Source organism: Heterocephalus glaber, unplaced genomic scaffold, assembly GCF_053883595.1.
Source record: "Heterocephalus glaber isolate CG9 unplaced genomic scaffold, H.glaber_assembly_v1.0 deba00000546, whole genome shotgun sequence".
In the NCBI taxonomy this organism is placed as follows: Eukaryota; Metazoa; Chordata; class Mammalia; order Rodentia; family Bathyergidae; genus Heterocephalus; species Heterocephalus glaber.
In genome coordinates, this window is record NW_028258147.1 from 15,193,483 (window position 1) to 15,209,106 (window position 15,624).

A 15,624-nucleotide genomic window follows, 5' to 3' on the forward strand; every position below is an offset into this window, starting at 1 on the left:
TCAGATTAAAAAATATGGGAAATTAGGTATTTATACACAATGGAGTACTGCTCTGCCACAAAGAGAGGTAAATTTGAGTTATCTGTAGGAAAATTGATGTAGCTTGAGAACATAGTATTAAGTAAAATAAATCAGACATTCAAGCATAACTATCACATGGTATCTCTTTTATGAGAAACTCAAAGTACAAATAATTTAAAGAGCAAAGTAAAAGATAATAGGAAACATGGAGACACTTCCTCTGCAAATGGGAAGAGGACCAAGAAATGGAGGGAGGGGAAGAGGAATAAACTAATTAAAATGTGTTATACATGTAGCATCACTCCATGATAAATGTTAATATTATGTACTGCAAACCCATACTAATAAAAAATAAAACATAAACAATTTTTTTAAAAATTAGTTAAGCACCCTTCTGGGCATGTCTGGGCATCCCTGCAGGTATCACATGGGGCAGAAAACTGAGGGAGGAGATTTGCCCTGAATGCAGGTGGCTCCATCCTGAGGCTGAGGTCCCAGGTGGAACAGAAGCAGAGAAGGAATCTCACTAGTGCATGCTGTCTCTTTCTCTCTGGTTCCTGGCTGCCAGAACAACTTTCCTCTACTGTGCCCTTCCACCATGATGTTCTGCTTCTCCCGTGGCTCAAAGTAATGGAGCCTGGCAGCCATGAACAGAAACCTCTGAAATTGTGAGTCAAAATAAAACTTTCAACCTCTAAGTTGATTTTTCTCAGGTATTTTATCACAGCATTGAAAAGCTGAGTAACATATTCGCGTTTCAAGATTTTCTTCTTATGTCTATCCATTAGTAACAGAAAGTAAACCTCAGGAGGTCATAAATCGCTATTAGACTATTTTTATCATTATATAACCAAACAGAATCTAGCACATATTGGATATTAAGACATTTGTAGAATGAGTGTTACTGTTTCTTATCTAGAGGAGTGTAAAGGCTCTGCCACCATATTCCTGCCCTGTTACTGCCTCCCCACTCTTTTTCTGTCACCAAGTTCATCTTTACAATGAATTGGAGTTTATTATCATTTTTCCCTCCACACTATTTATGTTTCCTCAAACCTAAAAAATAAAGTCAGAATTACTTTGATGAGTGACATTCAAAACCTCTAAGATTATCTGAATTATTTCCATTCTGTCACATTTGCTCAGCAATAACGAACCCCATTTTATATCTATGTTGATCTATGGAATTAACTTGCTACATAATATAATGCCATCCTGGTAATTTCTCATGATTAGCCCTTAAAGTGTATTTACTTCAAATCTTTGAAAAACTCAACCTACCTCATTGAGACAGGACCAAATTTCATGAAATATGAACTCCCTGAAACTTAGGGGTCAAAGCAGTTCTACTCATTTTTAACATGTAATGATTGAACATCAATTAGCTTCAAGGCAAAGGTTTCAGTCTTGGGAGTTAGAAATGATTCTGTTAGAAGAGAAGCCCATGTAATATGATACAGTTTAATGATCATACAATAAAACTATACTAGTAGGAAAATAAGCCCTGGGAACAAATTACTTACTATGTTTTATTTTTTTTCTATTATTTTCTCACACAATATCAGTGAACTTCAGAAGGCGATTTATAGAGAACTGAATTCTAGTTAGCATAGGCAGGATTTACAAAAGAAATGATGAAGAAAATAGCAATAAACAACACAGGGACAAACTTGTCTATAGGAAGGAAGCAGTGCTTTAGGTCACTCTGAGATGGGGTTGCCCCTTATCAAATAAGGATGCACCCCAGGAAAGTTAGAACAAGTGTCAGCCTCCAGAAGGACTAAGGGCACACAGACTTGGAAGGAAAAATGTTTCTTGTTATATATTTGTTCTTTTAAAGAGTAGTACATTTGACCTTTTCAGTAATATTATCTTCCTGGGCTAGGCTAGTGAACATTTTATACATAGAAATGTCTTATAATTAGACCATTTGGCCTTTAGAAACTGAGCCATGGGGTTTACAAAGCATCTGACAACCCACATTCTGTTCATAAAAGATTGACTATCAGTGTAAAGCTGTATTCTATCACTCAGTTCTGTTAAGTCCACCTATATTCACTGGTTTCTGAAGCAAAAACAAAGAACAACAAATATTGTACTGTAATTGGAAGGAGAGGAATTTGAGTCAAGGTTATAAATGCATACATTATTATTGCAGCTATGTAGTTGTATTATCTTGATTAAAAAAGCACCACTCAAATTTTCAGGGCCTCCATTTCTCCCTCAATAGATAGCCTGGCTTAGATTATTTAACATACCTTATTCCAAATCCTTTGAGTTTATGATAAATGTATTTAAATTGTTAGTATATGTTGTTTGAAAATAAAAGCTCATGGGATAACATAATAAGCCTAGTACTTATCAAATTTTTCTACTGTCCTTAGGAAGAAAATGGTAAATATTTCTTTCTAGAAATTTCTTTGAAGTCTCCTGTTTTATTCTAAAAATTATGCAAATGTTGCATTTTACTCTGTAAGGTATCCTTGTTCATTTTAATACAAGGTAGCATTTATAATTATGTAAGTTTTGAAAAAAGATTAACACAAACTTTGTACCATACTTATCCTGCAATACTGAATATCTTTTGGCACACAGCAGGATAGTAAATGAAGATTCAACCTCATGCGTATTGCAGTATAATTGGTTTAATTGTGTTTAGGTGGAGAACACAGACATGTAAGCAGGAAAGAAATATATGTCTAAGAGGAGGGGGTGTTGGGAGATGAAATCTAGAAGATTATTGACAATGAAATTGAATGAAGCAGCTGAGGTCCACAACTACAAATAAAACTACATGAGACAGATTTTTAGTTCTGTAGACTTCATTGTAGCTGATGGAAAGCTTAGGTCAAATCAAGCGAACCCTAGAATGATTCATTTGATTGATTCTTTTTCTGCTAAGTGTTCCAGGTATTGAGCTTGAAACCTAATCTACCCTAAGTATTCCAATAAATTTTAAAATGCTTTATTAAAGACCTATTTATCTAAACATTTTATATACAGATAAACTTTGCTTTCCAACAACAATCAGAGCATATATTTGTTAATTTTATCTAAACAATCTTAGAGCTTTAACCAAAATAGTTAATATACAAATGTGCTGCCATATGAAATGTGGAATTTGACTTTGGTTCATGTCTTTGTAGGAGTGTAGGAGCTGTTGTTTAGAAATTTTAATAATCAAGAACGTATAGAGAATACTGTAATTCTACTCCTGAAAAATGACAAAGCACCTCATAAGGAAAAAAAAAGGACCTGCCTCTCCAGCCAGACTCCCCCCGTACTTCAGGGATGAGTCTATGTAATAGTATAATGCCAGGGGCAATTAAAAGATTAGGAATTTGTTCATTCTGGAGGAAAAAAAACCCCAAATGCTGAATTATAACTATTTTTATTTCTGTATATTATACAACCCTCTTTCTTGAAGTTGTAGTTATACAGCTATCTGCAGGCAAGGAGTTAGCCAACTGACCTTTTGAAATTCTATAGTGTGCTATTTTTCTGAATCACTGTGTAATAGCTGTAGGCATCTCTCAGATCATATCATGAAAATAAAAACTGAAATTAAGCTAAAGATACAAGTTTCCCCTGAGCAGAGTCCTGAACACCTATCTCAGTTTCTATGGCTGTCTTTGTGCCTCTCTTGGATTCATTCATACACTATTCTATAATAGGCAGTTCATGAGGAATTTCTTCTATTTTACAATTTGAATTTATAAAATGATTAATGAAATAAGGTCTGGGAGTCACATGCGGTCCTTTCCTAATTAATGAATGGAAAGTTAAATTATTTTAACATCTTTCTAAAAATGCTTTAAAAAGTAGCTAGATGAGATGCATTTAATTATAACACTCACAAATTTTCAATTTTCTTGGTAGAACAAAAATCATACAGGTTGATAACCAGAAATCATTAAGTACACAATAAGTAGCACCTTATTGTTTTAGGCTCTAAACTTTGTAGTTGAAATAAATACTTTTCTTAGGACTTATGGCTTGCTACTGAATTATGGATATTTGCATCATATTTGCAGTCAATAGTCTGTTTATTCAAAGCAGTATTATAAAAGAGAAAAACATATCTGAAAAATAATGTGAAAATATTTGTAAAACAAATAGGCATGTCTCATTAAATGCAGTAAAATACACAGAATTGTTTTTACTTGTCAACATATTCCTTCATCATTTATTTAGTACTTTAACAGCACACCGTATGTGTTATTTCCTTCACTGCTGAATGCTTCTTAATTACTTTATTTAATGGGAAACACTACTGCATATAAAACGAAAGTGTTGTGGAGAGACAGAGCTATGGAACCAAAGCACAACATTAACTCTTTTATTTCATGAACTATAAGTTTAAATGGGTCGGCAAAGGGATTTTAAAAGCCTGTTACGGTGTTTTATTCAGAGATAGTTGCCTGTTCAAGTTCAACTGGAGTTGTTTACCAGCCTCTCCTATACAAATTCAGGGACAAATTAGCAATAGTGCAATGGCTCTCTGTGTTCTCATTAGTAGTAAGCAATTCACAAAAGACATATCTTGGGTAGAAAGCACTATCGACTACAGGTTCTGTAGGGTGGATTGGGAAAGCTGTAAGAACAAGTCTCTGAATTTATTTGGGATGAGGTATATTATAGAGTTTGGAGATCTAGAATGATTGTTCTTAAATATACTTTTTTTCTGGTAACAAAAACCTCAATAGAGCTATTACTGCAGAGCACTACCTGTGGAGTTTAAGCCCCATGGGCCAGAGATTTTTTTCCTATGAAACATCCATTTTTCTTCTAACACTGCTGGTGGTTTTTATAGAGAAGCACAAGCAAGAGCCTGTGACAATTCTGGGTTTTTTTAACCTTGAATATTTTAAATATCATTAAAAGGATGTCTTAAAAGTCATTCTATCAAGAGACTCAACTTGGAGCGAAGTTCATTTTGCACTTTATTGTAGAGAACAGAAAATGAAATCTTTTTTATTGGTATTGCTGAAGTTTTAGTCTCTGTATCATGTACAATGTGTTCCTTTCAAATCTTTCCAATTCAATCAGGATTTTCTGGACACAAACTAGAGTTTTAAGAACAATCTTCTCCAGTCTTCACCTCAACTCTAACCTAAAAATCATAAAATCTACTCACATCCAGATTGCAAAAGTTCATTTCTGTGCTAACCTGCACCTCCTGATGATGTAGGGCACTAAATCACAAATCTTCCATGGCTGGGCCTGGTCAAGTTTTTTTTTTTTTTTTTTTTTTGGTACCAGGGATCAAACTCAGGACCTTGCGCTTGCAAGGCAGGCAGTGGAACCACTGAGCTAAATCCCTGGCCCCTGGTCAAGTATCTTTGAAAAGTCATCACTAGAACATTTTTAAAGATTCAGTTTCTGAATAAGAATTTTTGAATCTACAGGGAAAATATTTGTGGCTTCGCATTTCAGAAAGGCACAAAAAGATACAGCAGCAAATAAGGTGTGCAGTAATTAAACAATATCTGCAAACTGCTTGGAATTTATTCAATGCCAATGCAGTCAGGAACCTAGAAATCAGGCATCAAGGTCCTCTTTTATTTTACCAAGTGTCACTAGGTGGCCCAGTTTGGTGCTTAAAGAGTGTGGCTGTAGGCAATGGGACACTAGATTTTGTAAGCAATTATCCTTTCTTAATAAGAGAGGTCAAAGTTAGATGGTATGTGATATCATTGGGATGGCAAAATGAGAGTTTTCAGAGCTAACGTTAGAAGTGGCTTTTGGTAGATGCAAAGCAGCAGTTGTTCTAAGAACAAGGTTGAGTGGGTGAAGTGAACAAAAGCACAGGCTGAATTTAGAATCCTGAAAATGCACATTTATCTACATAACCAGGCAATAAAAAGCAAGGTGAGCAGATGAGCAGCACCCTGTTAATGTTCCTCTTTAGTGTGAAAATAGGTACTCTAAAAAAGAAAGAATGCTGCTTCCTTAAAAATGATATAACTGTGGAATAATCATACAAAGCTCTACAAGTAATTAGTTTCCACATGAATAATGATTGCATAGTATATCTATTCTGTGTTCATCTCAGGGTTAGTAATTGATTTGTTTCCTCTAGGGCCTTGTCCCTCAAGCACAGTCTGCAAATGAATAATACAGGCATTTCATAAAAACTTGGAAAACCCCACATAGCAACTTGCATTTGAGACCCTCATGACTCATGAGCATATTAGAGACACTAGTCCAGAAGATTCTCTTTTGTCACTTCTTTTTGGAATAGGGGTGGATAAGCCCAGTAGCTTCACAAAAATAGTTGATTCTAGCCCTGTGATCTTTTTGGTTATCAAGGAGGGATATCTGATTTCCCATTCCTAAAATGTTTCTATGATTGCCTTCTAATTCTGCACACCTGGAGACCAACCCTATTCTTTTCGGAGGGCAGTGCCCTCATGACCTCACCACCTCCCACTTCATGGCACTACTTAGAGATTCCACCGCCTCCACACTGCCACCCTGGGGATCAAACTTCCATCACCCGAAGATTTGGAGGACACACTAAAACCATATCCAAACCAGAGCATCAGTGAATCTAAAACAAGTAAGTTTTAGGAAGCTTGTCCCACCACCTTCTCTTCATCCTGCACTCTATGATAGTTTGGGTTGTAATTTATGATTTTCCATATTTTTAAACTCCTTTTATTTTATTACTGGTTTATGTAAAAGGTTCACTTAAATTTCTCCAATATTTATGCACATATAATGTATTGGTCAGCATTCCCATTGCTGAAACAAAATACCTTATACCCATAATTTAAGGGAGGAGAGGTTTATCTTATCCCGAGGTTTCAGTCTATAGTTAGCAGGCTCTAAATCAAACATAATGGCAGAACAGCATGGTAGAGAAAGATGCTGAGCTCATGGACAATGGGAAGCAGAATTGGTTGAAAAGAACCAGGGCACCTGAAATGATCCAGGACTGGATTTAGCCCCTAAGGTGATGCCCCCTCAACATACTGCCTCCAAATAGGTTTCACCTCCTAATGGCCCACTTACCTATAAACTTATCAATGAGTTAACCCATTGATAAGTTCAGTGCCCTCACGATCTAATCACCTCTCTAGTAGTCTATTAATCCAATCAAGTTGACAATCATATATATGTATATATAAAGATTAATTTTTCTAGGGTATAGGTCTAATCACATAATCTTCTATGGCTGTATAGTACCTACACAAAACTAAATACTATCTCTTTGATAGTGTAAGCTACAGCCAAATAGATCTACTTCCCTGCTGTAGTTTGAGATCTGGAATGTCCCCCAAAGGCCCATGTGTTGAAAGATTAGTTCCCACGGTGGCAAAGAGAGAGGTGATGGAACGTCTAGGAAGTGGGGCCTATGGAAGAAAGCCACGTCTCTGAAGGCATGCCCTTTCTGAAAGTAAAACTGCAACCCTAGCCTTTCTCTCTTCTCTCTTTCTTTCTTCCTGCTTGTCATTCCTCCACCATTCACTCACTGCCATGATGTTCTGCATCAGCCCAGGCCCAAAGCAACAAAATCTAGTAACTATGGGCTTAATGTCTGCAACCATGAGCCAAAATAAATCTTCTCCTCTTTCAAGTTGTTTAACTAAGGCATTTTGTCACAGTGACAGAAAGCTCATCCTTTTGCCAATTAGGACCAGTGTTCTCTTAAGGTCCATGCCATCATGCCTACTATTTCTCTTTTCTAAAATGCTCTTTATCTTGCATATGGCATAGTCTACTTCATGCTGTCTGGAACATACATCCTAACTTCTTTGTACTTTTTCAGGGTAAAGCCCATCAAACAAGGATGAGAAGAGAACACATTCAACTTGATAGAAGAACCCAGTAAGAAACCCACAGCTGATGGCATCCTTAGTGGTGAAACACTGTGAGGTTATCCTGAGATCAGAAAAAGACAGTGATGCCTACCTTATCATTCTATTCAACATGTTACATGAATTTCTAACCAGGGGAACTGGATAAGAAAAAGAAACAACAATCACTCATATTGGAAAGGAAGAATTAGTACTATCTCTATTCATAGATGACACCATTGAATGTCTAGACAATGTTAAGAAACACACACATAACTTTTAAAGTCAATAAATGAGTTGAGTATTAGTGTAGGAAATAAGATCACTGAGTAAAATAAATTATATTTCTATATCTATGCAATAAACATCCTGAAAATAAAATTAAGAAAACATATTTATAATAGCTTCAAACATAAAATATTTAAGAATAAATTCAACAACAGAAGTACAAGACTTGTATACTTGGAACTATAAATGATCATAGAAAGAAATCAGCGACCTAAGTGAATGGAAAATCATCTGTCTTTGGGTTGGAAGACTCAGTATTATTAAAATAGAAATACTACCTGAGTCAATCTACAGATTCAATATAAACCTTATACAAATCCCATTTGACTTCTTTCTAGAATTTCACAAGCTGACCCTAAAATTTATATGGAAATAAAAAAAAACTAAGAGCAATCTTGAAAATCAAAAGCCAAGTTGGAGGATTCTCACTTTCCAATTACAAAATTATACAAATCTGTAGTAAGCAAGGCATATGGTACTGGCATAAAGATTAGATGTAGATTAGTGGAAAAAATCAAAAGTTCAGAAATAAACCTTTACATTAATAGTAAAAACTGAATTTTGGCAAGGGTATAACAACAATTCATTGGTGAAAGCACAGCTGTGAGAAAGGTGGATTCATATGGAAAAGAAGAATGAAATTGGATCTCTTCTGTGCACTACATATAAAATCTAATTCAATGTGAATCAAAATTCTATGTAAGAATTGAAACTCTAAAATGAATAGAAGATAATATAGGTTAAAGTGTTCATGATCTTAGTCTATACAATGGTTTTTTTAGATACAACACCAAAAACATAATAAGAAAAAAGATTGGTAAACTAGACTCTATCAAAGTTAAAAATTATGGAGCTGGGGATTTAGCTCAGTGGCATTGCGCCTGCCTCACAACTTCAAGGTCCTGAGTTCGATCCCTGGTACAAAAAAAAATTATGTACTTCAAAGGACACTGGCAAAGAAGTGAAAAGTTAGCTGATGGAATTAGAGAAAATATTTGGAAATAATGTTTTTGATAAGGGATATGTATCTAGAATATACAGAGAACTCTTATGATTCAGCCATGTAAATACAAATAACCCAATTTCAAATTAGCAAAGGATTTGAATAGACATTTCTCCAAGGAAGATACACAAATGGCCAAAAAGCATGTTAAAGATGTTTAATAACATTCAACTAAAGGAAAATGTAAAAACTACTAGATATCACTTCACACCTACTAGGAAGACAATAATGAAAAGAGAGACAATAGTAAATGTTAGAATGTGTGGAATTGGAAAAAACACACAATATTAATGGGAATGTAAAATGTACAATGCATTTGGAAAACAATTTGGCTGTCCATTAAAAAGTTAATATTGAGTTATGACGTGTCCCATCAGTTTTTCTCTTAGATATTGTATATACTGATGAGAACTGAACATATTTTCTCACAAAATCTTATACTGAATGTAAATAGCAAAATTTACCTTAATAGTCTCAAAACAGAATAACTCGAATGTCTATTAATTGTTATATAGGTAAACAAAGTGCTGTATATCTGTACAATGGAATATTATTAAGCCATATAATGAATGATGCATTAATATATGCTACATCATGGATTAACCTTGAAAACATTATTCTAGGTGAAAGATCATAAATACAAAAAGGTACATATGGTATGACTCTATATAAAATGCTCAGAGTAGGCAAATATAGAGAGACAGAAATTAAGTGGTGTTTTCCAAAGACTAAGAGAAAGAAGAGTAGAAAGTAACTGCTAAGGAATATTAGGTGTTTTTACAACACAATGAAGGCTTTCGGGATTTAGACAGTTGTCAGGTTGCGCAATTGTCTACAGGCATTGCCAAATGTCATAGTGGTCAAAATAACGCTGAGAACCATTGCTATGGAACTACATATACTAGTGTGAAAAGATCTTGAAAATACATTGTTCAGAGATAATAATTTTTAAAGATGTAGAAAATAAAAATTGCATTATTTTTATTCCAAAAATTGCTTGCATATTAGGAAAGAAGAAAACTACAATTAGATAAAGTATAAATAATCTACAACACAATTTTCTCACATGAATAATTGGTAGAATATTCTATGTACATTAAAGTCATACTAAAAAGTTAAGAGATCACATTTATGAATGTTTTTCTTTCTATAATTTTTATATGAAAGATGATGCATTATAAAAAGACATTTTCCATTCTACTCTTAACACAGCATTGAAAAATATTCAGTCTGTTTTCCACAATGATTACAGATAATTATATAAAGAAAAATAAATCAAACTTTTGCATATTCAAGGCAAGACACTACAGGAACACCTGTTTCCATTTTAATTGCTACAAAGAACACTGAAATATAAACTGAATTTTCTAAAAGAAGAAACACTACCCTACTTTAAAATTACCATGGCAAAAGGACTAGAAAGGTAGGACTCCCTCATTCAGGTTCACTTAAAGAAAAAAAGAGAAATACAATCACTAATATTTTAGAATTCATTAAATATGTGAGTCCTTCACTGTCAGTTTTAAATTACATTGAATTCCTCTATGATCCTATAGGGTATGACTCAAGGGATCACTACTATTTCATAGCTAAAGAAACCAAAGCTTAATAAACTAAAGGACGCATTATAGGAAACAAATGGTAAGATTTAGGTTGATTCAAGCTTATTTAATTATAAAGCCTATATATTACACAAACTTCCCACTAAATTATTGTATTTTAAATTGCAATGAAGGGTAAGATTTAAATTGCATTTCTTATTACCTAGAGCTGAATTTTCAATGCCAACTTTACCAGCAGAGGTAAAAATTAGTATGGTAAGAATGTTGTAAACATTTTTTTGGCAGTGCTGGGGTTTGATCCCAATGCTTCATGTGTGCTAGTCCAGCACTTCACTACTGACCCACATCCAAATCCCAAAACTTTTGATACTGAGATTTGTGGTAAGTCTAGAAAAGGCCAAGATATGATGCCTGGATGTACCCAGAGATTCATAGGAGGTGGTCAAAGCCAGAGATTCATAGTGTGAAGCCAAGATGTACACTTCTGCTTATATACTGATCCCTCGCTCTTTCTATTGCACCATCCTGCTTACCACAATATTGAAAAATAGATAATGTATATAAAAATGGGGCTGGGCACTAGCCCTAGCCCCAACTTTGTACACAATGTATGAGTGCAGCCAGAATTTAATACCATGCCTACCTATTTCTCAGAAAAGCTGAAAGGCTGAATTCTTAGTGTGATTTGGATTTGGAGTGTGATTCACCACAAGTGAAGTTCACTTGAGAGATTTGAGAAATTGTTCTTTAGAAAGGGCACTCATGACAAACATTTACCAGGTTGAGGAGTGATGTTATTTCCACACTTAGTATTATATTTTAATTTCATAACCATTCATAAAATAAGAAGTTAGTTTCTATTATAATTTAATTTCATAAATGAAGAGATTAACCATTGAAATTTGAAATGACTTCTAATAGGTCCCATATTGTATAAGTCACTTGCCCATTTCTGAGTCAAAACATGTGAGATACTAACAACTTAAAGGAGGAGAGTTTGATTTTGGCTCATAGTTTCAGTGGGTTCAGTTCACTGTTGGCTAGCTCCAAGACAGAAACAGCAGCATGCAAGGTAAGCTGTTCAAGAGATGGCAGTCAGGAAGCAGAAAAATGGGAAGGAGCTTAAGAATATACCTTTAAGAATATAAAAGAACATACCTTTCCAGGTCACACCCCCAGTGACACTCTTCCTCCAACTAGGTTCCACCTCCTAACAGCATATTCAACTGTTAACTTATCAATGGATGAATCCACTGATAAATACAGCATATAGTGTCCCCATGATCTAGTCACCTTCCAAAACCCCCACCTTGATCATATGAGAATTTTGGAGGACATTTTAGATCGAAACCATAACATTTGTGAACAGAGTGAGATAGGGTAGATTTTAAATTGCACATGTAGTGTTATTCTACTACAGCAGGCTCCACATACAGAGTACATAAGTTATATTTTTTCCAGGAACTTTTGTGTTGTGTCTTAGTCACTGTCTCATCACTGAGGCACAATACCCAACACTCACATGTTAAAGGAGAGGTTTGTTTTGGCTCACAGTTTGTAGACATTTCAGTCCATAGGCAGCTGGCTCCAGGGAAGGACAGCATGGCAGAAGAGAAATATCTCATGGCATGGTGGCAGGAAGCAGAGAGAGAATAAGAGAAAAGGAGGGAGATATACCCTGCAGGCCATGCCCCCAGTGGCCCACCTCTAGCCCACTGCTGAGTATCACCCCCTCATGATCCAATCACCTCCCCAAAGCCACACCTATGACTGCATAAGGCATTGGGGCGATGACTAGATAAAAAACTATAACATGCTGTATTAAAGTATTTCTCTCACTTAATAATAGAATTTGTCACAGAATTTGTGTTGAATTACTTTTCATCTTTGTTCCAGAAGTAGAAGACAACATTTCAATAGATTTCTGAGAGCAATATTTACTTTCACAAACTACTTCTGTATATGAGTCTTTATTCTTATATTTTCTACTTTATTTCAAGGGTGTTTAAAATGTTTCTATAGAATCAAAAGGAGAAAAAAAGTGGTTAGGTATGTAATACTTTCAGTGGATTTCTTTCTGAATTTTGGATATCTATTTCTTAAGAGATTGAGGCATTTTGTTTGTTTGGGTGTTTTTGAGGCAAAATACATTTAAAAAAAGGATTTTCTTAGTATTTCTCCTGAATATTTTAGATTATAACCTCACACTATAATTTTAATAAAAATTCCAAAGACTATAGAGCATTTCACTTTATTGTTATCACTGAAAGAGGCGTCTTCATCCCTATTACTGGCATAGATTCTTTCCTTGGTCAGTATCTTTCCCAATGCTGAGATTGGGTCATGGAATACTGGAGGTTATTCATCTCTGTCCAAACAAATGAAATAGATAATTGCTGGAAGCCCATGCAGCTGGAGTAGGATAACCAAGAAGAAAATAAGGAGAAAAATGTACCTCAGTTTCAGGATTTTGCCACACTTAGATGATCATTCAAACCAAGCATTTTTCATACTAATACATTAAACACACACAAATTCCCTAAAATAAGGAAATTGGATAAATGTAGATGTTGAAGTTTTCCCTTAATGCCATTTATGTCACTTTATTATTTACATCTATACTACAAAGGCTTGAAATAGAGGCAATCATTCTGTCAGTCTGCATGGAGCGCTGCAGCTTTTGTTCAGAATGTAGGAAAGAGCAATAACTAATGCTGCCTGCTGCTGAAGGTCCTAATTTATTTTCTCTTATCTTTACTAGTTGGCTTTATATTTGAAGATTTCCCTCTCCATGTCTTCAAGCTGATCAAATTGTAAAACACTGAATGAAATTCTATATTGGTCTCACATGTGAGCAGGGGTGGCCTATAAATTAACTAAGCAAGAAACAGTTATCTATTCTAAGGAACATTATGGTTCAATGTTGGTGAGGAGCTTTGATGCTTTAAGTGGACAATTGCAGGGAGAATTTTAAATGGGAGAACGCAGCATGGATTGGTCAGTGTGTCATTGCGGGTAAGAGCTGTCGCAACATACAACTCTAGAATTATTTTGCTAGCTACTATGTTATATTGTATGCAAAATAATATAACTTACAATTAGATTTTAGCTGCTATCTACATACCTTGTGGAGAAGTGGATCCTAAGCAAGAGGTTAAATTTTCATTTCCTCTCCATAGAGGAGCTCTTGTTAGCAATAACCAGTTTGTGCAACCATTATTTCACATGGTAGGTAGCTGTGTCTTGGAAACTGTTTCATCCAGTATAAAAATGTCCTTACTTTGAATACACTTTGTGCTTTTAAAAACCAATCAGTCTATCTATCTATCTATCATCTATCATCTATTTAGCTCTCTTATTCCTTCCTTCCTTCCTTCCTTCCTTCCTTCTTTCCTTCCTTCCTTCCCTCTCCCTCTCCCTCTTCCTCCTTCCTTGCCTGCCCTTTCTTCCTTCCTTTGCTCTCTCTTGTCCTGGCTTTCCCTTCCCTTCTTTAATTTCCTTCTCTTCCTCCCTCCTTCTTTCTTCCTTTCTCTTTGCCTGTGAGATTCCATTCAAATGTCATATTCTCTGAATAAACCTCCTTAGGAAGAACTCATCATTGGGTTCTCTGTGTCTCCTCCACAAGAGCTCTATGACTGCAGCACAGGCATTTTGGTGCCTGCTGTATGGCACTCATTGTTTTAATACAATGACCAGAAGTGTGAGTAAATACAACGTGGTCCCAACTGGAAAGGGATTTACAATAGTATAGCTCATTTATACATCCAATTCAATCACTAGAATAGCACATACAATCGCTTCTCGGCCTTTTGGCTAAGATCAAGTGTAGAATAGCAGATACATTCACTTTGTTATTGTTAGAACCTAGCACAAGGGTTTGTACAGGAAAAAAAAGTGTTAAGTGCTTACTGATTGAATATAGTTACTAAAAATATGCTTATTTGATTTATCAGTTAAAAAGTTAATCTTAGTAAAAATATACAAATACAAAAACAAATAAAATTGGGTCAATTAGGGAATTATACATAATGGGGTATTTATAAGTTTTGTTAGTAAATCAAAATGATACATGACTTAATGATTCATTGATTTATATAATAGCGCAGCTAACACTCACTGAGAATATATAAGCTCTATTAAGATATTTTGCATGACTGAGTAACATACCAACTTTTGAAAATTATGTAAGTTATTTAGAGTTAGAGAAAAAGGAAATTTATAATGTCCTCAAATCTCTAATAAGTGATGACAATGATGTCTTAGTGTAATAAACGGTGATGCTGATTTGATAATTTGATACATCATTGTCAGTCCCATCTATTTGGAAAAATCAACTTATAGTTTACTTTCATAGCCTACTGATTTTCTTTTGATGGAATATTTAATTGATTATTTGATACTAAAGACTAATGAAGTTTTAGGTCCTTTTGGAAGTGTGACAGTCTTAATATTCTGCTCAAGAAAGTTAGATTTCCATAGAGCTTATTCCAATGAGATACATTTGAATATTTTACACATCTAGTAATTCTAAGAGTTGACAGGACCATATTAATTTTAATACTCTAAAGTTAAAATTTCTAAGGGTAGAACTCAATTATTAAAAAATTAACATCTGGATGAATTTCTTTAGAATCTAGTAAGAGTAAGAATGCTTTTTTGCTATCTTTTCTGTGTACACAGAGATGGAGGGTGAAGTGTCACAGAATAATTGAAGTCTGATTTTATCAAACATACAATGTGTGAACCTCTGAAAAAAGGTTCTACTTTCTGACAAGAACATTTGATCCTGTGATTATTCAATAGAAACTCTTCCAAAATTCTTTAAGTGAGGAAATCCAGTTTCAATAGAAAAAAAGAAGGCAACAAAAGCCATATATTAATCTCAATGGGCACAGGAAACAAAATAATAAAACTCACATTCTTCCATGATCAAAATTCTCAACTGTTA

The 15,624-nt window shown here is 34.7% G+C and overlaps 1 protein-coding gene and 1 pseudogene across 1 annotated transcript in view; one reads left to right on the forward strand and one right to left on the reverse strand.

The window, feature by feature from the left end:
* Kcnd2 (potassium voltage-gated channel subfamily D member 2) overlaps positions 1–15,624 on the reverse strand; it is a 535,819-nt gene that overhangs the window by 168,932 nt on the left and 351,263 nt on the right. The window lies entirely within an intron of this gene.
* Positions 14,470–14,544, forward strand: LOC147829631 (U2 spliceosomal RNA; annotated as a pseudogene).